We start from the raw sequence: 23,596 nt of genomic DNA on the forward strand, positions 1-23,596 counted from the left end.
TTATGTAAGACATAATCAAGATTATTGCAGTAATCTAGAAGACATAAACATGTATCTCTTCTTTATAGACAAGGCAGCTGAGGCTCAGTTATGTTAAATAACTGTTTAGTTATAAAGCCATAATATGGCAAAGCCAATATTTTAATTACATCCTGCAAGTTATAAACCCAGGCCCTTTTTTTTGTGGTTAATTAGGGATGCCATTGCCTTCTCCAAGGGGTGTAGTGGCCTTAATAATTTCTCCCAATCTGATACTGATGGATTCAACTGTCTGGCAATTGTCATCCTCTGGTACTAGGCTGGGGCCTTAGTTAACCACAACTGAAATGCCATGCTCTTTGAAAATATTTCCATTATTTGACATTTTGAGTTTCTCCTCCCCCAAGGGTATCATGTTGGACTCTGATTCAACCTTGGCTAAGATATCCTCTGTCTTTGTGGAATGAACACCTTTCCTCAGAATTCTTTATTAATCACTAGATTTGTACCCTTCAGTTACATTTGGAACAGAAAAACCCTAATTATGACCCCAAGTTGTCCTTTCAAAGTAACAAAATAAAACCCTAATCCTTGGAGCTCTCACTCTAATATGGGAGGAAAAATAGTATAAAATTCCTAGCACAAGTCAGGGCATCAACATGGTCTAAGGCACAGGGTAGGAGCTCCTTCCTTTTAGTCATCCAGGAAATTGCTCAGTATAGCTAGTTTGATCCTCTGTCCTACAGGGCATGCCAACATTGCCCTTTGTTCTCACCATATAACATTCTTGCAAAGCTGTTGATTTCAACTTGGCCAGGAGAATTCAAGGACTCTTAATGGATCTGAGAAACCAGGGATTTCTGGTATGATTTTGTGGGGAAAAAAAAAAATTAGTGGAAAAAAGCCACAGCCCTCTCCATTTTCCACTGAGGGTTATTTCCTGATGCCTGGTCAGCATCTCAGTTCTCTCTTTCCTGTCAGCTGGCTACAGGATCTCAGCCCATCTTGGTAGTTGCTCCCATTCTCGTCTATGTTACCTCCCTAATTATCAACTTAGATGTGGAGTCTCCATTATTTTCCAGGGGAGAAGACAAGGAAGTGAGAGATTTTTTTCCCCCCATACATAAAACATCTAAACATTCCAATACCTCACCTAGATTTACACCAGGCCAAATTCTACCCATTTTTTGCCCTCTTCACAAATAGTAACCATCTGTGAAAACTTCCATGATCACACTTAACCATATCTATTGTACCTTATTGAAATAATTGTGTTATTACACAGTTTGTTTTGATGCCTCCTTTCAGAACTGCAAACATTTTGAAAACTGAGGACATGCCTTATGTACATTCATAACCCCAAAACTAAACATAATACAAAAACGATTATATATTTATTTTTGTTGAGGATTTCAAAGCAACCATCATCATTTTCTCACTTATAAAATCTGCTTAATGGAAAATTCACATCCATTTATGTTGTGTAGAAGATTAATGCTCATAACCTCAAAGAGACAAATTTCAAGCAGTAAAAGGATCATGTATGGGTTAGTCATACATTTTTTAAAATTTAACAAAGATGTTATAAGTGTATTCCCTAACTTCATAGTAAAGCAACAACCTTCAGCTTCTGGCTTCTGCATTTAGTTCTTGGGATGAATGCCATAATCCTCTAGTTTTGTTTGTAGGATACATTTCACCTGTTTTCCCCCACTGATACTATAACTCCTATAATTCTGGCCAAGTCTGTTCTCAGTGCCTTGATAGCTAAGGTAGTGGAGAATAATTGGTGACCACTGACTATAGAGGGACCATTTGCAATTGGAGACATTGTTTGGTGACATTTCACTGGGACTCTACCTCTCAGAATAAGCACATGTTAGGGCAGAAAAAAAAAAAAAAAAAAAAACTACATGTAATAGTAGTAACTAAATAGATGTCTTAAGACTTTCTCAAAATAGCATATTGAGGACATGAGAACTCCCATAAAATCCTTCCGATGTGCCAAAAATTGTGTAAAATACCACATACATCTTCTCCGTTTCTTGTAGAGCCTTGTGATATGGGCCTTATTAAACTTGCCCTACAAGTAAACTGAGATTCAGACTCAGTTCAAGTGATATTCTAAGACTGGACGACAGAAAGTGCCAGAACTGTGAACACTGTTTGGCTTTCTTGCAGACTGAGGTTCAGTACTTTTTATTTCTCATTTAGGCCTAAACTCCTGGAAAAAACACTCTCCTAACCTTATGGCAGTGGCAGTGTTGGTGGCCACAGTCCAATAACGGTTGCTGGTGAGCAATTATAGGCACCCTGAGACCTAAGAGGAATGAGTGATAGAGTTTATGACGGGAACCACTCTGGTGTTTTCCTGCAAGCTGACTCTGGTGCTTTCTTGGGTGACCTTTGTTGGCTATGCCAAGGGCTTTCCTTTTTAATGCTGCTGCTAAATGCCATTAGTAGCAACAGCTGTGATTTTCTCTCTGTCACTCTCATTAACCTCAGGAGAGAAGGTTCCAAGGAACCTCTTCTAAGGAAGGTCACTGGCTCTTTCTGTCATCACACTACCGGTCTGTGATTAGAATAGTCAGGTGGGAAGTCAATGGAATGGTAAACTGAAAATGTGGAGAAACAAAGGAGAATTAAATTAGAATTAGGCTTCCAGACCAGGAAATCAAACAATATGAACCAGGAGGGCCAGTGATGGGGGTGGGAGGGGGCAACTAGTGGAGAAGAGGGAATGTTATTTTGTTCCCCTTTTCCATAAGAGAGGCAAGTTAAATTCTACAGCGTTGTACCACATATTTTTTGGTATTGATGTTGAAATCTGTGCTCGATGTTTAAAATGACAGAAAAGAGATAGGTGTAGGGGTGAGGAATCTAAGCCAGGTATATGGAAGAATGCTCTTTTATCAGCAATGATTTCAGAGATCTCCATTAAAATGGCACACAATATGGATATTAAAGCTATTCCGACGCTTTGGGTCTTATATGCAGTATCTCAGACGTTCTCACAAGCCACAGTGGATCTCACAAGGCATTGGTTCCTCACAGAGCCTGTGAGATTGCCAGTTCACTGAAAGGGAAAAATTTATGTTCCTGGAATTGATGCTATGTGAGCTCCCTCTACTGCCCCTCCTTAATTCTAAAACCACAAAGATTTGTTCTGGGGAAAGCTGACAGATTCAAACATGAAGTTCCTATGGGATTTTCCTGATGCAATTAAAGTAAGGAAATATGTGGAAAGAATGGCTTCAATGAAAGGGCACTTTTTCATGGATGATATGTTATTGTGATCGTGGAAGGGGATGATGAAAGTGGGTGATGGAGTTAAGTGTTAAGGTCTTACATGGCTTAAGGACCTTTGTTGTTAAAATTATGATTCATTTTTTAAAAAGGTCACTGTTAAATATATATTTGCCTTTAAAAATCTTGCCAGTTCAAGCTATTCTTGGTATTTTGATCTCTTTAGGGGACTTCTAAAGCTGAGAGGAAGCTTTATATATTTCTAAGATTTCATAAAATCATGAGCAAAATTTCTAAAATGCAGCTCCCTGCCTTAACAACTAAAGGAGAGACTTACATTTCTCATGATCATCTGTTAAAATATTGTTTTTTGTGAGCCCTACTATGTGACAGAGCCCTTAAAGCTAGAATCAAAAAATATTACTGATAAGCTTCTCTTTCCACCTTTCCTGTCTCCCCAGCAACTTATTTTTCAGTCTTCTTTATGTTTCCATTGTCCACTGTTATAACCTTAAATAGTATGTAACTAAATTTCTCTGACTGCAGTCTCTTAAAAGTCATTTCAGGAAGAGAGACAAGTGTTCATAGACTTTGAGCCAAGAAAATCTACATCGGGAAGGACTTTGATATGATCAAGAAGTGTTCAATTTCCCTTAAATACCCAAAGAGTGACAATGAGAAATGAGATGCTTCTGAAGAAGTAGACAGAGGATGATTCATACTGCTCCAAAAGTCTGTGTCAATCTTTAATTAAAAAGCATTGTAAGGCCTTGGATAGTATGGTCATTTTAATAATGTTAATTCTTGAAATCCAAGAAACAGAATATATCTTTCTGTTTGTGTTGTCTTCAATTCTTTCATCAGTGTCCTATAGGAAATATAATAGAACACAAAGAATATAGCCAATACTTATAATAAGTATCAGATCAGATCAGTCGCTCAGTCGTGTCCGACTCTTTGCGACCCCATGAAGACCCCACGCAGCACCTATAAATGGAGTATAATCTTTAAAATTGTGAACCTAAGAGTCTGACATGACTGAGTGACTTCACTTTCACTTTTCACTTTCACTTTTCACTTTCATGAATTGGAGAAGGAAATGGCAACCCACTCCAGTGTTCTTGCCTGGAGAATCCCAGGGATTGGGGAGCCTGGTGGGCTGCCGTCTATGGGGTCGCACAGAATCGGACATGACTAAAGTGACTTAGCAGCAGCAGCAGCGTACACCCATAGTTTATATAATATTTTACATCAACTGTACTTAAATTAAAAAAAAAAAAATCAACTCAGGATGAGAAGGGTAAATATCTTCCCTCTTGTGATAATCTCTGACTATCATTGCTCCCAACAATAAAGATTTAATTTTTTAATGAATAATAATAAAAAGGAATGTAAGGCCAAGGAAAGCTTCTTTTTAAGACTCTTTCGTAGCTGTCAGGAGATGAAGGCAGACAAAAATTGGTGAAGGTTCTAAATAATGTTTCTAGTCTGAAGACACTTTCATTCAGATAACTTAGAGATGATACATAAAACCAAGTAAATATTAGATAATAAAAATTTTAATTAAGCATTTCATGTTGACATAGTTGTATACAGATATGCAGTTATAAGTAATAGTATATATTATTAAGGTTTTGTAAGCAATCTCCATTGGGGAAACTATGTGATGAATATGTGAGGTCTTCCTGTGCTGTTACTTTAACTGCATGCCAATCTACAGATGTATCAAATGAAATGCTTAATTAAAAATTCTATTTTCTAACCACGATCAATATATTGTTAGTTACACAGACAACATGGGCTCCTTGGTGGTTTGGTGGTAAAGAATCCACTTGCCAATGCAGGTGGGTTTAATCCCTGGATCAGGAAGGTTTTCTGGAGAAGAAAATGGCAACCTACTCCAGATTTCTTGCCGGGAAATCCCGTGGACAGAGGAGCCTGGCAGGCCAATCAGACACCACTTAGCGACTGCACAATAACAACAAGTACAGACAAGATACTGAACATTTGCCTCACCCCAAGGATCCCTCAAATTGCTCTTCTCAAGCCGCATTCACTTAGCCCAGCCTCATCCCTCATTTAAGCCCTGGCATCTACTATTTTTCTTCTTCTCTATAGTTTTATAATTGCTAGAATGTTATATAAATGCAATAATGCACTATGTAAATTTCAAAGAGTAATTTTTGTCACTGAGCATAATTTTTGGGAGATTCATCTAGATTGCTGCATGTGTCACAATTTTAGTAACTTTTTATTATTATTTACTAGTATTCCATCGTATGGATGTACAACAGTTAATGTCACCGTTCAGGCATTGAAGGATATCTAGGTTCTTTTCAATTTTGGGTCTGACAAAGATGCTACAGTGTCCATGTATGCATTTCAGTGTGAACTGAAGTTTCCCTTTTTTGTATGTCCAAGATTATAATTGTTAAGTCATGTGGTAGCTGCATCTTTAATTATTTAGGAAATTGTTTTCCAGAGTGGCTGTGCCATTTTAAATTTTCACAAGCAAAATATGAACAAATCAATTTCTCTGCACCCTCATCAGCATTTGCTGTGATCACTACTTTTTTTTTTTTAATTTAGCTTCCTTTTTAATATTCATTTAGGGATAACTCATGTTATTTTAATCTGCATTTCCCTAATATGTATAAAAACTCAATTGATTTATGCACATTTACCTTGTATCCCACAAACTTATTGAACTTACTACTTGGATAACTTTTTTTAAAGTAGATTTCTTGGGATTATCTATGTATCTGCATATTGCATATCTATGTATCTGCATATTGCAAAGCTTTTATTTATGATCTGCATACCTTTAAATTTCTTTTCTTGCCTATTATAGTGCCTCAAACTTTCAGTACTATGTTGAATAAAATGTAAGAGTGGACATCTTTGCCTTGTTCTTGCTTGTAGTAAGAATGCACTGTTGTAGTAAGTATTATGTAATATTAGAAAATCCCATGGACGGAGGAGCCTGGAAGGCAGCAGTCCAGGGGGTTGCTGAGGGTCGGACACGACTGAGCAACTTCACTTTCACTTTTCACTTTCATGCATTGGAGAAGGAAATGGCAACCCACTCCAGTGTTCTTGCCTGGAGAATCCCAGGGACAGAGGAGCCTAGTGGGCTGCCATCTATGGGGTTGCACAGAGTCGGACACGACTGAAGTGACTTAGCAGCAGTTAGCAGTTATATTTTTATACATGCTCCTTTTCAGGTTAAAGTGTGTTCATAATTCTTTGTTGAATCATTTTTATGATGTCACTTTCTAATCTTTGTCAGTTAATTCTAACATATCAATCTCAGCATTGACATGTACTGATTCTGTTTTTGATTCAATTTGTGGATCCGTGTGGAGGAGATGTTGGCCTTGTTACCACTTGGTGATGCTGAAAGTCCTGAACTTCTGCTAGGTCTCCTTTGGTAACATCCCTGCTGGGAGGGAATGGAATGCCTTGATACTGCTGGGAGACTAGGGTCTGAAAGTCTAGGTTGCTCACATTGTTTCCTTTGACACCATGTTGTGATGTGGGGATGAAAGTTACCATCTGTCAAGGGTGAAATTCTAGACTCTTCATGTCCTTCTTTGACACCACCCTGGTGAGGATGTTGGAACAATTCATTACAGCCTGGCAAGAATGGGAGTCTAGACTGATCACTCAGCCATTGCTGGTATGGATGGCAGTGAATCCACCATTTTTGCTGTATGTTTGACTAGAGTGGATGGATCATTGTCTAAAAGTTTTCTTTCTTGCTAGGCTGACCTTTTGCTGGTCTCTAGAGAAGGCAATGGCAACCCACTCCAGTACTCTTGCCTGGCAAATCCCATGGACAGAGGAGCCTGGTAGGCTGCAGTCCATGGGGTCGCTAAGAGTCGGACACGACTGAGCGACTTCACTTTCACTTTTCACTTTCATGCCTTGGAGAAGGAAATGGCAACCCACTCTAGTGTTCTTGCCTGGAGAATCCCAGGGACGCCAGGGCCTGGTGGGCTGCCGTCTATGGGGTCTCACAGAGTCAGACACGACTGAAGCGACTTAGCAGCAGTTGGACTTGGTGAGCAAGTTTATTGGTAAATTTTGGCTGTGCTCATTGATGCTTCTGTGGGGCTGGTTTCTTCAGCTCCAAGTCTGTGATATACAAGGCTAAAAGAGAGGGAACCCAAGGAACTCACCAATGTGACATTCCTTGGGCCCTGAGTCCCCTGGCTCACCTGTCTTCTTGTCTCGATGTTTGGTATAAAATATCCTAGGATTTTAATTGTACTTAGGAGGAGAAATAGGAAAAAGTACATCTACTTTATCTTCCCAGAAGTAGAATTCTCAAGAACATACATTTTCATGAGGTACCAATTCATATATGGAAACTATTTGAATACTGACCAATAAGGATGGTCAGTATTAAGATGCAAGAAAGTGAATAAAGGGAAGTGTTTCGAAGAATTCCAAAACAGCAAAATTCTGAGAATCAAATATTAGTTTATTAATGTGTCGTATTGATTACAAGCAATGGGTAGATTTCTGTGATAAAGTTTACCATGATTGTATAAACTTAATAATGTGATTCTTGGTTTGGTTTGCTTGTTTGTTTTATCAAATCACTTTAGCCCTGATCCTAACTATTATGCTGATTATTACACATTGATCATTTTGAAAACACCTTTAAAACAAAAGGGATTACAAGACCATGGACTTTACTGAACTGATGTTAAAAAAAATAAGGATAAGTAGCACAGTCAATAATATTTTTTAAAAAATAAAAGCCATCCCTTTAGGGAGTAGTGCAATGATTGACAACAGTCTATGGATATATTGCACTGCACAGTTAGAAAAGTTTAACTATAGTTGTGTGTACACATCAAGTGTTTTATCACAATGGAATCATAATATACCACAGAGGAATAAATGTTAATGCTCTGTGTTTTTCTTAGGCATATGGTGCAAATCTAGCTATTTTAAAGGCCAGAATTGCAGAGTCAATATAGTGCTGTGCTGGTTGATTCTAAGGGACATGAGAATTGTCAAGGTAACTCCCAAAGAAGACCTAATAACTGTACTTAATCAAGTGAGATTTGACTTTTGGAAGGGTGTTGGATTCTGTTCACTCTCCACAGTCTCTATCAACAAGTGAAAAAGGAAAAAAAAAAAAAAGAAAGGAAACATAAACAATTCAGAATGTAGAGAAAGAGTTTTGGGCCGTGAATACATTTGTAACAGAATATACTTTTTAAAATGTCCACAGTTATATTTCAGTACCACATGCTCTTCTAGTACCTAGGGAATGGAAAGTTTATTTCTCTTCTTTAACTGTACCACCTTAATCAACTTATTGTAGCAGAACTGACACTGTATGGTATTCACAGCCAGGTCATAAGAGGCACCACACCTTACTTCTCTCTCTCTCTTCCCTTGCTCAGCCCTTGATATCAGTTGATCATGTTGTAAGGAATCCCAGGCTGCATCAGAAACTGTCTCTGTTCCAGTTAACAGACCCAGCTAAATTTTAAGGACACATGAGAAAGTAGTCAAAAGAAACTGTCAGGTCTGTGAGCGCATGAATCTGTAGATGATTTCAACCTTCAGCCTGCCAACCACTAGAGCTTATGCCATGTGACAAGCTTGTGGGAACAGAATATCACTGGGAGTCAAAGCAGTCCTATGAGAGGAGGTAAAATTATTTATTCTTGCCGAGACTTTGTATTCAATACCTTCAACCAAAATGAGTATATCTGTCTCTCTCGGTTTTTATGCAAGTTAAATAATATCATTGGTTTAAAATCCTGTTAGAGGGCTGTGATTATGCTGACTCTAAACAAAGCTGATATTACATCTTATTTATATACTTGAATATAACCATGATGTTTGAAGTAATTTAAACATCCTAATGATTGAAAATGTGAATTTCATTGGGAGTACTTAGATAGTTCATATAAATAAGCTTTGGGGTCAGGCTTCATGGAAGGAAATAGTAAATTTTTTTTTACAAGTTTTGATGTTACTAAGAGAGAAAAGGAAATAAGAGACAAAATTCTTGGGTGGAAATGTTGCAGTAAATCAGGGAAAAAAAGAGGCAAGAGAAAATTCTAAATTCTTAGGGAAATAAGAGAAAGAGAATAGAAACTTGGTTTCATCATGTAAGTCTGGATCTGCAAGACACATGATTTCCCTGCCCTGGGATTAGTGCTTGAAGAAAAAAAAATGCATTGAAAATCTCATTTTTAACAAAAAGAGGTAAAGGATTGGTTGGCCAATTGTAGGACCACCATGTTGATATCTTACTCCTATGCAATATACATAAACAGTGTGCTGAAACACTTAGACATCTTTTCCATTCTGGTTGTTACAGGTGTTTATTTTGGATTAGTATTGTCTTCCTAATCTCCATTTTCTGGAGCCACCAAAAGAAAATATGTCATTCTTTCTCATGAAAATCTTTGTGATTTTCTGAGAGAGTTACAATCCCTATCCAGTCTTTTCCTTGTTTCTGATAAATAAAAAGGAAAAAAAAATTTTTGATGATTGTTTTGTAGGACTTGCTTGGAACTCTCCTCACATCATGATATTGTTCCTTTGGACACGCTCTGTTTGCTCCAAGCTAATTGAGTAACATGAAGCGCATGCTACTCAATTATATTTATAAAATATAAACAGTAGGAACTATAATTGTGATTTGCAAAATGTATTCAGTATAGGTTGTATTTGTTATTTATAAAGTTTATATAGTTCAGATTTTGTGCTTTCAAAGTACAAATGGTGAAGACAGTTTTGTGATTCACAAGTGCATAAAAATTCTATTAAGTATAAACAGAAATGAATCTAAGACCACTATGGAAGAGTTGGGAGAATTCATTTTTCTGATAAGTCTAGAAGAAAACTCTCCTTCTTTTACTAATGGACAATGACAAGAAAGGGCTCCCCTGGTGGCTCAGTTGGTAAAGAATCTGCCTGTAATGCAGGAGACCCAGGTTAAGTGGTTACCTGTGCATGAATCAGTGATGTAATTTTGAACATGGTTTCTTCACAACTCATATGATTATTTTGCCTTAAAAACAAGGAAGAAATTCAGTTGCTAATAGTCAGTTATTATTTGAGAGATGATCATTTGAGAAGCATCATTACCATATCCTAGGATTTTATAAACCTTGAAAAGCTGATTGACTTAAATGAATCTTGCAGTTGTAATTAAGAAATGAAACTTGCAGCTGTAACTAAGAAATGACTGTAATATAAGAAGATCTCACATTTTTATTGACTCATTTCCCCCATCAACACAGTTTGCTCATAGATGTTTCCTAATACAAATATGAGAAAAGAAAAGACTACAGTCAAAATGCAAAAGACACTTTTAAGGTGTTGCAAAAAAGGTAATTATCCAAGGTCTTTGCCAGACGAGTAGGTGAGCTGAGTTTTGTGAGGCACATCTAATATTAAACCTATTTTCCCCTATGCTGTTATGTTTAAACATGTCTGTTTTATTACTGTAGGAAGATCAGTAATAAAAATGCATTTGAATTGTTTTTATTTAAATTCTATAATAAGGAAATTATCCTTTCTTTGGCCATTCAAGTACCACATTTCAGATAAACTAAAAAATACAAAAAAAAAAAAAAAGAAGTGTAAAAAGCTAAGAGTATTACTAAATACTGCTTACTCAGCCCCAGTATGTTTTAGTCTCAGAGTTGAGGAGCTAATTTTTATGTACTACAACAGAAACAAAAGATAAGAATAGAAATATATGTTTTAGGATACTTCAGATTTATTTTATTGCTACCACTGGAAGGGTACGCCATAATTACGGAAAAGATAATATGTTTTGACTACAAATATCCCTGTATTAGAACTCAGACTTCATTTATTTATTAGCTGAATAAATTTATTAGCTGAATTGTTTATTATTTGGGGACCTTAATTCTCAGACTTTGTATGAGTCATGATAATGCCAGACACCTAACAAAAACAGATTCCTTTCACAGAAGAAATACAAATAAAATGTTGTTTTCCCAGAACTAGCATTTAAAGATTCTTTGTAAAGTTTTGCTAACACAGTATCAAAGGAGAAGGGTGTTCATTCTCCTTTGTGCATTCTTTTCCATTTTGAATTGATAATGACACCGGTTTCTCGAAAAGGCACAAAGAAAGATTCTAATTGATGGAACAATATGTAGAGAGGAGGTATACTGTGTTTTCAAGGTGATCAAATCTGCCCTTTGGGCGCACTTAGATTCCGAGCTGTAGTTAGTGTTTGGAACTGAAACCTAACAGAACCTACATGTATCGCTTTCAAGCAAAGTAAAATGTAGCCTGGCATTGTATATCTATAATTTCAAGCCTTTGTATGTGGTGCCAGTCAACTTCATTAACATTTAATGGTAGGCAATTTATTAGCGTTCTTCAGGCTTGTTCATTTTATTTATTCACTTCAAAAACATTCCTTAAACACCTGATATACACAGACATTAGATGAATAACAAAAAGTTACTATTGTGTGACAACATCTAGAATGGCCAAGTGAGAAGTTCCATGAATCTAATCCCCTATACAATGGCTGACACGGGCGAAAACTATAAAAAGTAAACATTTAAAGTATATGAATTTTGTCCTAGACTTACAGCAAATGAAAAAATATATATATTTAAGAACATTTTATAAAATCTTAGGTATTAAGAATCAATGAAGGTTGAGCCATGATTCACTGCCTCCTCGTTTTCTTCCCCAGTCACAATAATAGAAGCTCAGCTTTAGATAATGTGGCCTAAAGGGTATGGTTTCTTCACCCAGCTCCCAGAATTGCTGAGAGGAATAGGTTACCCTCCCAGCTTCAGATCGAAGAGGCTAAACTATAGGCGACTGCAGCCAAGAGTTCATGAGCTCTCTTTCTTTACCTATTCTCTTATGTGGTGAGGGTCTATTCAAGAAATGGCAGACTGAGATTTCTGTAATAAAATGTGAAATATATTACCCATGATGAAAAATATCCTCAGTTCAGTCAGTTCAGTTGCTCAGTCGTGTCAGACTCTTTGCAACCCCATGGACGGCAGCACTCCAGGCTTCCCTATCCATCACCAACTCCTGGAGGCTGCTCAAACTCATTTCTATCGAGTCAGTGATGCTATCCAACCATCTCATACTCTGTTATCCCCTTCTCCTCCTGCCTTCAATCTTTCCCAGCATCAGGGTCTTTTCCAGTGAGTCAAATCTTCGCATCAGGTGGCCAATATATTGGAGTTTCAGCCACAGCATCAGTCCTTTCAATGAATATTCAGGACTGATCTCCTTTAGGATGGACTGGTTGGATCTCCTTGCAGTCCAAGGGACTCTCAAGAGTCTTCTCCAGCACCACAGTTCAAAAGCATCAATTCTTCAGTGCTCAGCCTTTTTTATAGTCCAACTCTCACATCCATATATGACTATTAGAAAAACCATAGCTTTGACTAGACAGACCTTTGTTGGCAAAAAATATCCTAGAGGGGTTCAAAAGTGGATCTTAATTGACTGAAGAAACACTCAGCAAACTTAAAGATAGATTAATAGAAAATATGCAATCCAAACAACCATAAAACAAGGACAGACTAAGAGAAAATCTTGAAATCAGTAAGATATAACCAATTAATTATGTACAGTGGGACTCTGAAAAAAAATCAAAATTTGGCCTCCCATTACACAAAACAGAGGCCAAAAAGAATGTTAAGACATATTCAAACTACTCTAAGGAATGGAAAAAAAATCCACCCAGCAAAACTATCTTTTGAAATGAAGATTAAATATATTTCATAGTACAGAAAAACTGAATGTGTTGCTAGAAGACTCAACTTATAAGATATACTAAAGAATAAAGGTAAAGGAAGTTCTTCCAGTTGAAATAAGGGAAAGCAAACAGTAATTTAAATCCACATGAGCGAAGAAACAAAACCACAGCACTGATAAATGTAATTACATAATTGTGAAAAGTAATTTATATGAATATCTTTCTTCTCTTAACTGATTTAAATATTAAGTATATAAAACATTTATAAAATAATCTAGGACCTTTGTAATATATACAAATATAACATTTCATAGTAACAGCAAAACATGATGGGTGGGAGCAAGATGTCCAGTGCAAGATATGATGTTCAATTTTAACTAAAATAAAGAGAACCTTTGAAGATAAATATAAAGACAACTTAGAGGTAAAAAAAAAAATAATTTAAAAACTTTACAAATATGTAAGCAAATAGCTAGTACCTTATATATTAATGGAATACTGTCCAATCAAAATGTTCTAAGCTTTTATTAAAAAACAAGATCCTACTCTACTTTGTCTTGCTTATAATTCCCTTTGCTATGCAAAAAGCTTTTAAGTTTCATTAGGTCCCATTTGTTTATTTTTGTTTTTATTTTCAAGCAGTGTTCTGCCTAAGTTTTCCTCTAAGATTTGTATAGTGTTTGGCCTTAAAGTTAGGTTTTCAACCCAGCTTGAGTTTATTTTTGTATATGGTCTTAGGTAGGGTTCTAATTTCATTGTTTCACATGTAGCTGTCCAATTTTCCCAACTCCACTTATTGAAGAGACAGTTTTCTCTGTTGTTTATTCTTCCCTCCTTTGACATAGATTATGTGACCATAGGAGCATGGGTTTATCTCTGGGCTTTCTATCATGTGCCATTGATCAATATTTCTGTTTTTGTGCCAGTATCAGGCTGTCTTGATAACTCTAGGTTTGTAGTACAGTCTGAAGTCAGGGAGCCAGATTCCTCCAGCTCCATTTTTCTTCCTCAGGATTGTTCTGACTATCTGGGGTATTTTGTGTTTCCATAAAATTTATAAAATTCTTTGTTCTAATTCTCTGAAAAAAAATCCATTAGTAATTTGATAGAGATTGCACTGAATCTATAGATGCTTTAGGTAGTATCATCTTTTTTATATTCTTCTATAAAAGATTATAATATAATCTTTTATATTAATTCTTCCAATCCAAGAACATGTATATGTGGAACCTTAAAAAAAATGAATTCATAGAAGCAAAGAGCAGAATGGTGCTTTCCAAGGGCTTGGAAGGGTGAGAAATGAGGAAATTTTGGTCAAAGAGGACAAAATTGCATCTCTGTAAGACAAATGTCTACAGATCTTATCTACAGGCATGATAAATATAGTTAATAATACTGTATTGAATACTGGAAATATGCTAAGAGAGTAGGTTTAAAATGCTCTGACCACAAAAATGTAATGGTGACTGTGATATGATATGTTCATTAGCTTGACTATATCATTTCAGTTGTATATATGCATATAAAATAATCATGCTGTATACATAAATATATATATAAAACTTTTATTAAATCTATGTATTTATATATAAACATATAAGATTGCTAGCATATATGGATATCCTACAGATACACTCTTGCCCCGCCTTGTCAGCTTCCCAAATTCCAGTCATTCCGAAAATTAGATTCTTAGATTCTCATTATAGAACACAGCATTACCTGAATTTTCATACTTATGTGTTTTCCTGTTTTGTCAGCTCATGCATCCTTTATTATTTTATAAAGCCTGTGACATAAACACTGAGAGGATAAGGAAAATGTTACTCCTGTCCTCTACTGTCTATGCTTAACATAGTAAACACACACACACACAGGCACACAATCTTTCTAAACTTTACCATGTTTTCTTCTGATCACTAGGGATTTCTTAAGTAGCTATGTATGAATTTTAAAGTAAATATGTAAGATCAGAGTTTAAAAATTGCATTATTAAAATATGCAATATTTTTTGTTTTTCTCACCCATCACAGCCTGAGCTCTGTCACAGTTGGGTAGCCAAGCACACTCCCACTACTTTATATTTTCCATATCCCTGCTTGGATATGAGTATATGGATGTCCAGACAGGGTGCTGCCCTTTCGTATTCCTCTGTCACTTTCCTAAACCTGCATAATCCAGGAAAGTCTTATTGGAGGAAAATATCAATACAGTGATTTTTGGAACACCCAGAGAATATATATGTTCAATAGTTATGGACTTAACATCATGGAATAAATGATATATTCAAAACATATCTCACCCTTACCCTTCTCAAACAGCAACAAATCAATAACAATAACACTCAAAATTCTATAGTAAGCAGATTGTTTTGCAAACAAAATTTATGAGCTATTGTTATCATTTCAAGATTGTGTATTATCCCCACAACTAGAACACTTGGATAAACTAAAACATGAAAGATGTGTTTGTTTTTTAAGCTGAAATCATAGTGACTTAGGAATTATCCAGACAAAATACTGGAGTGGGTAGCCATTCCCATCTCCAGGGGAATCTTCCCAACCCAGGGATCAAACCCCGGTCTCCCACATTGCAGGTAGATTCTTTACTGTCTGAGCTACCAGGAAAGCCCAAGGAAAGAAATGTTAACAAAGTAAATTCTTATGGTAAACAGGAATATTTATCTAAGCCAGTTTTTAAAAAGTAGATCAGAAGTCATATTTACTCTACAGAATGCCCTGATTTGTGAAATTTAATAGAAAAATTCAGCAACTTATTTTAACATATGTCTTTCTGGGAAACCATGTTGGTGAAGAATCGGTGTCATTTCAAAAAGGTCTTATTAAAAAAAAAACATTCAATGTTAATCTTCAAGTTTTGGTGCTTATAACACCTCAGGGTAATATTTGGATCCACAGTGCTCTGTTTGCTTCTCTCAACATTAGAAAATTTAATAGGCAGAGAAAAATCTAATTCTCCTTCTTGTTCATTAGCATGCCTGAACTTATGGATATTTGATTTTATTCTGGCAATTAAAATATGAATCAGACACATTGTCACCATGAGTTTCTCCATGGGAGACATATCCCTTACTCCCTTCTCTGTGAAGAACCATTTGCCATACCATCTCCTTCAGCTAAAATTCCATTTTGCATTTATCCAGGCATGAAGTGCATCAAGCTACCTGACACGTGGCAGTAAAACATTTTGTCTACTGTCAGTTCCAACTTGTTGAACAGCTATTAAATATTTCAGATGGAAGAAGTCATTCCAAATAGAGCGTTAGTTCCTACAGTGGAAAAATTGGCACCCAAATCTACCTTATTTATCTCATATTCCCAAACTTTCCCATATACTCCCTGAGGTCCTTAGTCTAGCAAGCTCTCTCTGAATATTCTTGTCTGAATGTACCTGGAATGGTCGTGTTTATATGAACAACTACCAAGTTTCAATATTGTTTAATAGTTTCCTCTCAGCTTCTTGAAAAGTGGCACCAAAGTGGCATATGGTGAGCCAGGGCTTAAGTCCTCAGAGGAAACAGAAATCACCATCTGCTTTCCTCAACTGAATTATTGCTGTCTTGGTCCCAGAAATAATCAGTAAGGCAGAGACCGACTCATGGATTTATATCTCCATGTTTTTATTCATCCATTCAACAACCTTTAATTGAGTACAATGATATCAAAATTAGAAGGCTACATACAATCTTGCTCGTATATTTAAGGAGCTTAAATTTTTGTAAGGGAAACAGATAAGAGAATCAATGATAAAATATTAAATTAAAATCTCTGAATAGGTACAACATTATGTGAAGTGAAGGAATAAGATGAGGGAAAACTCCCATTTTAGTTAGGCTTTTCCCAAAGGAGGCACTGAGTTAAGGTCTTGAGTACAGATACTTCGGTTGGGAGGTGATCAAAAATTACAAGGGAGGGCGGGAGTAAAATGAGATAGAAAAGAAAGGTAATAAAAGGTTCGTTAGTTACCACTGTGGGTAACTGGAGCTCCAAGACACTGAGGACCTGTTGAGAATCAGTGTAAAGCATGCTCAGAATTATAAAACCAGAGAACTGGAGATTGAGCCATTTATTCAGCAATTTCCACTCCCTAAAGGCAGAGGGTTGCCCCCGGGTGTTGATTCCCCACATTTCAAAATAAGGAGCTGCTTTCTATTTAGCAAACCTCAGGAGTGCTGGAGAAAACTCTTGGAGAAGTAGAGCTGCAGATGCCTGAGTTAGGGACCTATCAGTATTAATGCCTCTCTTTTACAGGAAAGAAAATTATTTTTTCATTGTGTGAAGGCACGTATCCCTACACATACACTCCAAATCACAAATCATGTCTTAACTCACCACTTTAGATTCTGCAAAGTTATGAGTGGCAACCTGCTATAGAACGTTGCCATTGGTCTGTGAGTACTACTAAAAAGAAGTCCTTATAATCACATATCTTTTACTGGTTGATAAATATCACTCTTCTTTTGTTTAGGACCCTGACTAGACTCCTCCCCTCTGTTGTTCCTAAATTGTCCCGTGTCCAAGTAAAGGGAAAACAACATGATCCTTCAGTGATGAGTAAGTCCTTCCCTGTTAAGCCATGGAGTCACTCAGTGCATCTAGCACTAGATTGTAAGACATGTCCAACTAGCTCTGACCTTGGGGTAAATGGGAAAAGATATACATTTTAACTGCATTCAGATAAGTAGCTATGTTTGCTTTATCCTCCAATTCTGTGTTGACTCCTTTCTTCTTGAGGCAGAATTCCTCAGAGCCTGAAGCTGTGCCCGTCCCCACCCCCCTCAGCTTTTCCATCTCTGCTCTCTTAACAACCTTATGCCTGAGCAGAGAGGAGCTCAGACTCTCTGCATGCTGCATGCACCCAGCATGCACCTTTTGCTGGGTGACCTTGATACGCAGGCCTTGGTTTACCACCTACCTCATAGTTTGTTAAATGGATGAATGAATGATCAATGCTTTCCCAGTTCAGTTAACTTCAGTCACTCAATCGTGTTGCGACCCCATGAATTGCAGCACTCCAGGCCTCCCTGTCCAACACTAACTCCTGGAGTTCACTCAGACTCACATCCATCGAGTCAGTGATACCATCCAGCCATCTCATCCTCTGTCGTCCCCTTCTCCTCCTGCCCCCAATCCCTCCCAGCATCAGAGTCTTTTCCAATGAGTCAACTCTTGGCATGAGGTGGCCAAAGTACTGGAGTTTCAGCTTTAGCATCATCCTTCCAAAGAAATCCCAGGGCTGATCTCCTTCAGAATGGACTGGTTGGTACTCCTTGCAGTCCAAGGGACTCTCAACAGTCTTCTCCAACACCACAGTTCAAAAGCATCAATTCTTAGGCACTCAGCTTTCTTCACAGTCCAACTCTCACATCCATACATGACCACTAGAAAAACCATAGCCTTGACTAGACGAACCTTTGTTGGCAAAGTAATGTCTCTGCTTTTGAATATGCTATCTAGGTTGGTCATAACTTTCCTTCCATGGAGTAAGCATCTTTTAATTTCATGGCTACAGTCACTATCTTCAGTGATTTTGGAGCCCCAAAAATAAAGTCTGACACTGTTTCCACTGTTTCCCCATCTATTTGCCATGAAGTGATGGGACCCGATGCCATGATCTTCGTTTTCTGAGTGTTGAGCTTTAACTCAACTTTTCACTCTCTTCTTTCACTTTCATCAAGAGGTTCTTTAGTTCCTCTTCACCTTCTGCCATAAGGGTGGTGTCATCTGCATATCTGAGGTTATTGATATTTCTCCGGTAATCTTGATTCCAGCTTGTGTTTCTTCCAGTCCAGCATGTCTCATGATGTACTCTGCATATAAGTTAAATAAGCAGGGTGACAATATACAGCCTTGATGTACTCCTTTTCCTATTTGGAACCAGTCTGGTGTTCCATGTCCATTTCTAACTGTTGCTTCCTGACCTTCATATAGGTTTCTCAAGAGGCAGGTCAGGTGGTCTGGTATTCCCATCTCTTTCAGAATTTTCCACAGTTTATTGGGATCCACACAGTCAAAGGCTTTGGCATAGTCAATAAAGCAGAAATAGATGTTTTTCTGGAACTCTCTTGCTTTTTGATGATCCAGCGGATGTTGGCAATTTGGTTCCTCTGCCTTTTTGAAAACCAGCTTGAACATCTGGAAGGTCACGGTTCACATATTGCTGAAGCCTGGCTTGGAGAATTTTGAGCATTACTTTACTAGTGTGTGAGATGAGTGCAATTGTGTGGTAGTTTGTAAGGTCCAATGCTGTAAAGAGCAATATTGCATAGGAACCTGGAATGTCAGGTCCATGAATCAAGGCAAATGGAAGTGGTGAAACAGGAGATGGCAAGAGTGAACGTCGACACTCTAGGAATCAGTGAACTAAAATGGACTGGAATGGGTGAATTTAACTCAGATGACCATTATATTTACTACTACTGCGGGCAGGAATCCCTCAGAAGAAATGGAGTAGCCATCATGGTCAACAAAAGAGTCCAAAATGCAGTACTTGGATGCAATCTCAAAAATGACAGAATTATCTCTGTTCATTTCAAGGCAAACCATTCAATATCACAGTAATCCAAGTCTATGCCCCAACCAGTAATGCTGAAGAAGCTGAAGTTGAACGGTTCTATGAAGACCTACAAGACCATTTAGAATTAACACCCCCAAAAGATGTCTTTTTCATTATAGCGGACTGGAATGCAAAAGTAGGAAGTCAAGAAGCACCTGGAGTAACAGGCAAATTTGGCCTTGGAATACAGAATGAAGCAGGGCAAAGACTAATAGAGTTTTGCCAAGAAAATGCACTGGTCATAGCAAACACCCTCTTCCAACAACACAAGAGAAGACTCTACACATGGACATCATCAGATGGTCAACACTGAAATCAGATTAATTATATTCTTTGCAGCCAAAGATGGAGAAGCTCTATACAGTCAACAAAAACAAGACCAGGAGCTGACTGTGGCTCAGATCATGAATTCCTTGTTGCCAAATTCAGACTTAAATTGAAGAAAGTAGGGAAAACCACTAGACCATTCAGGTATGACCTAAATCAAATCCCTTATGATTATACAGTGGAAGTGAGAAATAGATTTAAGGGCCTAGGTCTGATAGATAGAGTGCCTGATTAACTATGGAATGAGGTTTGTGACATTGTACAAGAGACAGAGATCAAGACCATGCCCATGGAAAAGAAATGCAAAAAAGCAAAATGGCTGTCTGGGGAGGCCTTACAAATAAGCTGTGAAAGGAAGAGAAGTGAAAAGCAAAGGAGAAAAGGAAAGATATAAGCATCTGAATGCAGAGTTCCAAAGAATAGCAAGAAGAGATAAGAAAGCCTTCCTCAGTGATCAATGCAAAGAAATAGAGGAAAACAGCAGAATGGGAAAGACTAGAGATCTCTTCAAGAAAATTAGAGATATCAAGGGAACATTTCATGCAAAGATGAGCTCGATAAAGGACCGAAATAGTATGGACCTAACAGAAGCAGTAGATATTAAGAAGAGGTGGCAGGAATACACAAAAGAACTGTACAAAAAAGATCTTCATGACCAAGATAATCACATGACCAAGATCACTCACCTAGAGCCAGACATCCTGGAATGTGAAGTCAAATGGGCCTTAGAAAACATCACTAGGAACAAAGTTAGTGGAGGTGATGGAATTCCAGTTGAACTATTTCAAATCCTGAAAGATGGTGCTGTGAAAGTTCTGCACTCAATATGCCAGCAAGTTTGGAAAACTCAGCAGTGGCCACAGGACTGGAAAAGTCAGTTTTCATTCCAATCGCAAAGAAAGGCAATGCCAAAGAATGCTTTCCCAGACAACCACCTATATATTGTCATTGGAACAACTTAAGAATAAAGGTGTATATTCCTTGCTTGGCCACACTTTTGTGATATAAATAAAGATGAAACAAACAGGTACAGCAAAATTCTGTTTATCTAGATGAAATGAATTTGAAGTTGGCATTATCCCTCAAGACATACTCATAGATAACAAGTAATTGAACAAGACTGAAATATAACTTTTTTGAAATGAAACAGACATATATTAGGAAAGGCAGAATCTGAAGTGCTTTGTCTGGTTAAGAAGGAATGGGGAACTACTGATTTTTCCCTCATAGCTCAGTCAATAAAGAATCTGCCTGCAGTGCAGGAGACTCGGGTTCGATTCCTGGGTTGGGAAGATCCCCTGGAGAAGGAAATGGCAACCCACTCCAGTATTCTTGCCTGGATTATCCCATGGACAGAGGAGCCTGGCAGGCTACAGTCCATGGGGTCGAAAGAGTCAGACACGACTTAGTGACTTAACTAACTAACTACTGATGTTTATCCACTGGGATGAGATTTCAATCTGGCTGATCTGTAGTTGATAGATTTTGCTGCTTTTGGATGAAATGCACATAATAGATTTAGCCCAACCCTTTGTTAAATCCTACTGGAGATACTTCTGAGATTAGGAAATGTGACTTTTCTGGTGAATTCAGGATTCTCAATATTTTCCTTTAGCCTAAATGATTCCCACTGGAAGCAGGAGATATCTGTGAAGTGCTTAGACAAATGTGGTTAATATAGCCTATCATTAATTTGTCAAGTCTAATTAATGGTATCAGTTACCAGATGCAGAGAGAGACCATTATACTTCCTGGGAGTATAAAAAAGGCAGTCAAGGAGGCTGCTGAAACCTATACTCTCCTTGGATCACTGGAAGTAATGGGGTAACAATGGTTGCGCTAAATAGAATACTGAACAGAATTGAGCGTGTATATAGTGCTGACCCTCTGTTCAACTGCCATTCTGGCTGAGCTGAGGACAATCTAAGCAATGGATTTTCTAGGCTGTGCCAAACTGAGGTCACAGATGCTGTCTTTGAATTTACCCTATCCTCTTGTAGCTCCATCATGTTGATGATTAGTTAAACTGATGGGGCACTAATACATATGTATATATATGTATATATACATGTGTATATATATACCTATATAAATGCATATATATTAAAATTGGGGCTTCCCTGGTGGCTCAGATGGTAAAGAATCTGCCTGCAATGTGTGAGACCCAGGTTTGATCCCTGGGTCTGAAACATCTCCTGGAAAAGGGAATGGCTAACCACTCCAGTATTCTTGCCTGAAAGTGAAAGTGAAGTCACTCAATAGTGTCCCACTCTTTGCAACCCCATGGACTGTAGCCTACCAGGCTCCTCCGTCCATGGGATTCTCCAGGCCAGAATATTGGAGTGGGCTGCCATTTCCTTCTCCAGGGGATCTTCCCAACCCAGGGATTGAACCCAGGTCTCCCACATTGCAGGCACACACTTTACCCTCTGAGCCTGGAGGGTATTTAAACATAAATATATATTTAAATGTACAACACACATATATACATATATATGTATTTGTATATATAATGCTTTACATATTTTAAACATGCAGATTCAAGTTAACTTTGATGCTTCTATGTCAACCTTTCTTTCAGGGTTCCATGAAGCACTCCTCCTTTGTACACTTCTCCAGTGTCTTTTCCCAAGGTGGTACTAGCTAGACAAAGTGTAGTCCCATCTCCAATCACTAGCTGTAATTTTTACAATTATAGTGCTGGTAACAAAGCAGGAACCCTTTTGACAAAAGCACAGCAATCAGATAAGGAAAGGCTTGTTTTAAAGGCCACTTTTATCTCTTTCTGGTCAGATTTTTACTATGCTTTTAGTCACACTGACTCATCAGTTTAATAAAGTGCAAATCGTACTCAGGTCAGCTTTCTCCCACCTTTTCTTGTCCTTTCACTCCCATAATAATTTATATACTTGGCTATAGTCACACTAATTGAACAATATTTTTCTGTAAATTTGCCACCTTAAATCTTGTTATTTACACTACTGAATCTTGACATAGGTCCATTCATAAATCCATTAGTGATTGATATATCAACATATATGCAGGCATAACTTTGATATATTTGTGTTTGTGTGCTTCTACTTCTCGTATTTCTGCCCTTTCCTCTTGCTTTAAACCACTACTATCTTGATTTAAGACTCTTATTCTTATTCAAATTATTGGAGGTTTCTCTGGACTCTGTTTCCTCTTTCAATCTTTGCATCTTATTATCATTTGACAGACCACAAGTCAACTATTAAAAACATATTAACTTCCTGCTCAGTTGTCAAGATCTTTTACTATTTGGAACAAATTTCACCTTGTTGGCTCCACCTGTCACTGGACCCTATTAGTGTTCAATAAGAGAGTTCCAGAAAAATATCTACTTCTGCTTTATTGACTATGCCAAAGCCTTTGACTGCGTGTACCACAACAAACTCTGGAAAATTCTTAAAGAGATGGGAATACCAGACCACCTGACCTACCTCTTGAGAAATCTGTATGCAGGTCAGGAAGCAACATTTAGAACTGGATGTGAAACAACAGACTGATTCCAAATAGGGAAAGGATTATGTCAAGGCTGTATATTGTCACCCTGCTTATTTAACTTATATGCAGAGTACATCATGAGACACACTGGGCTGGAATGAAGCACAAGCTGGAATCAAGATTGCCAAGAGAAACGTCAATAACCTCAGATATGCAGATGACACCAGCCTAATGGCAGAAAGTGAAGAAGAA

Source organism: Bos mutus, chromosome 18 (assembly GCF_027580195.1).
Source record: "Bos mutus isolate GX-2022 chromosome 18, NWIPB_WYAK_1.1, whole genome shotgun sequence".
In the NCBI taxonomy this organism is placed as follows: domain Eukaryota; kingdom Metazoa; phylum Chordata; class Mammalia; order Artiodactyla; family Bovidae; genus Bos; species Bos mutus.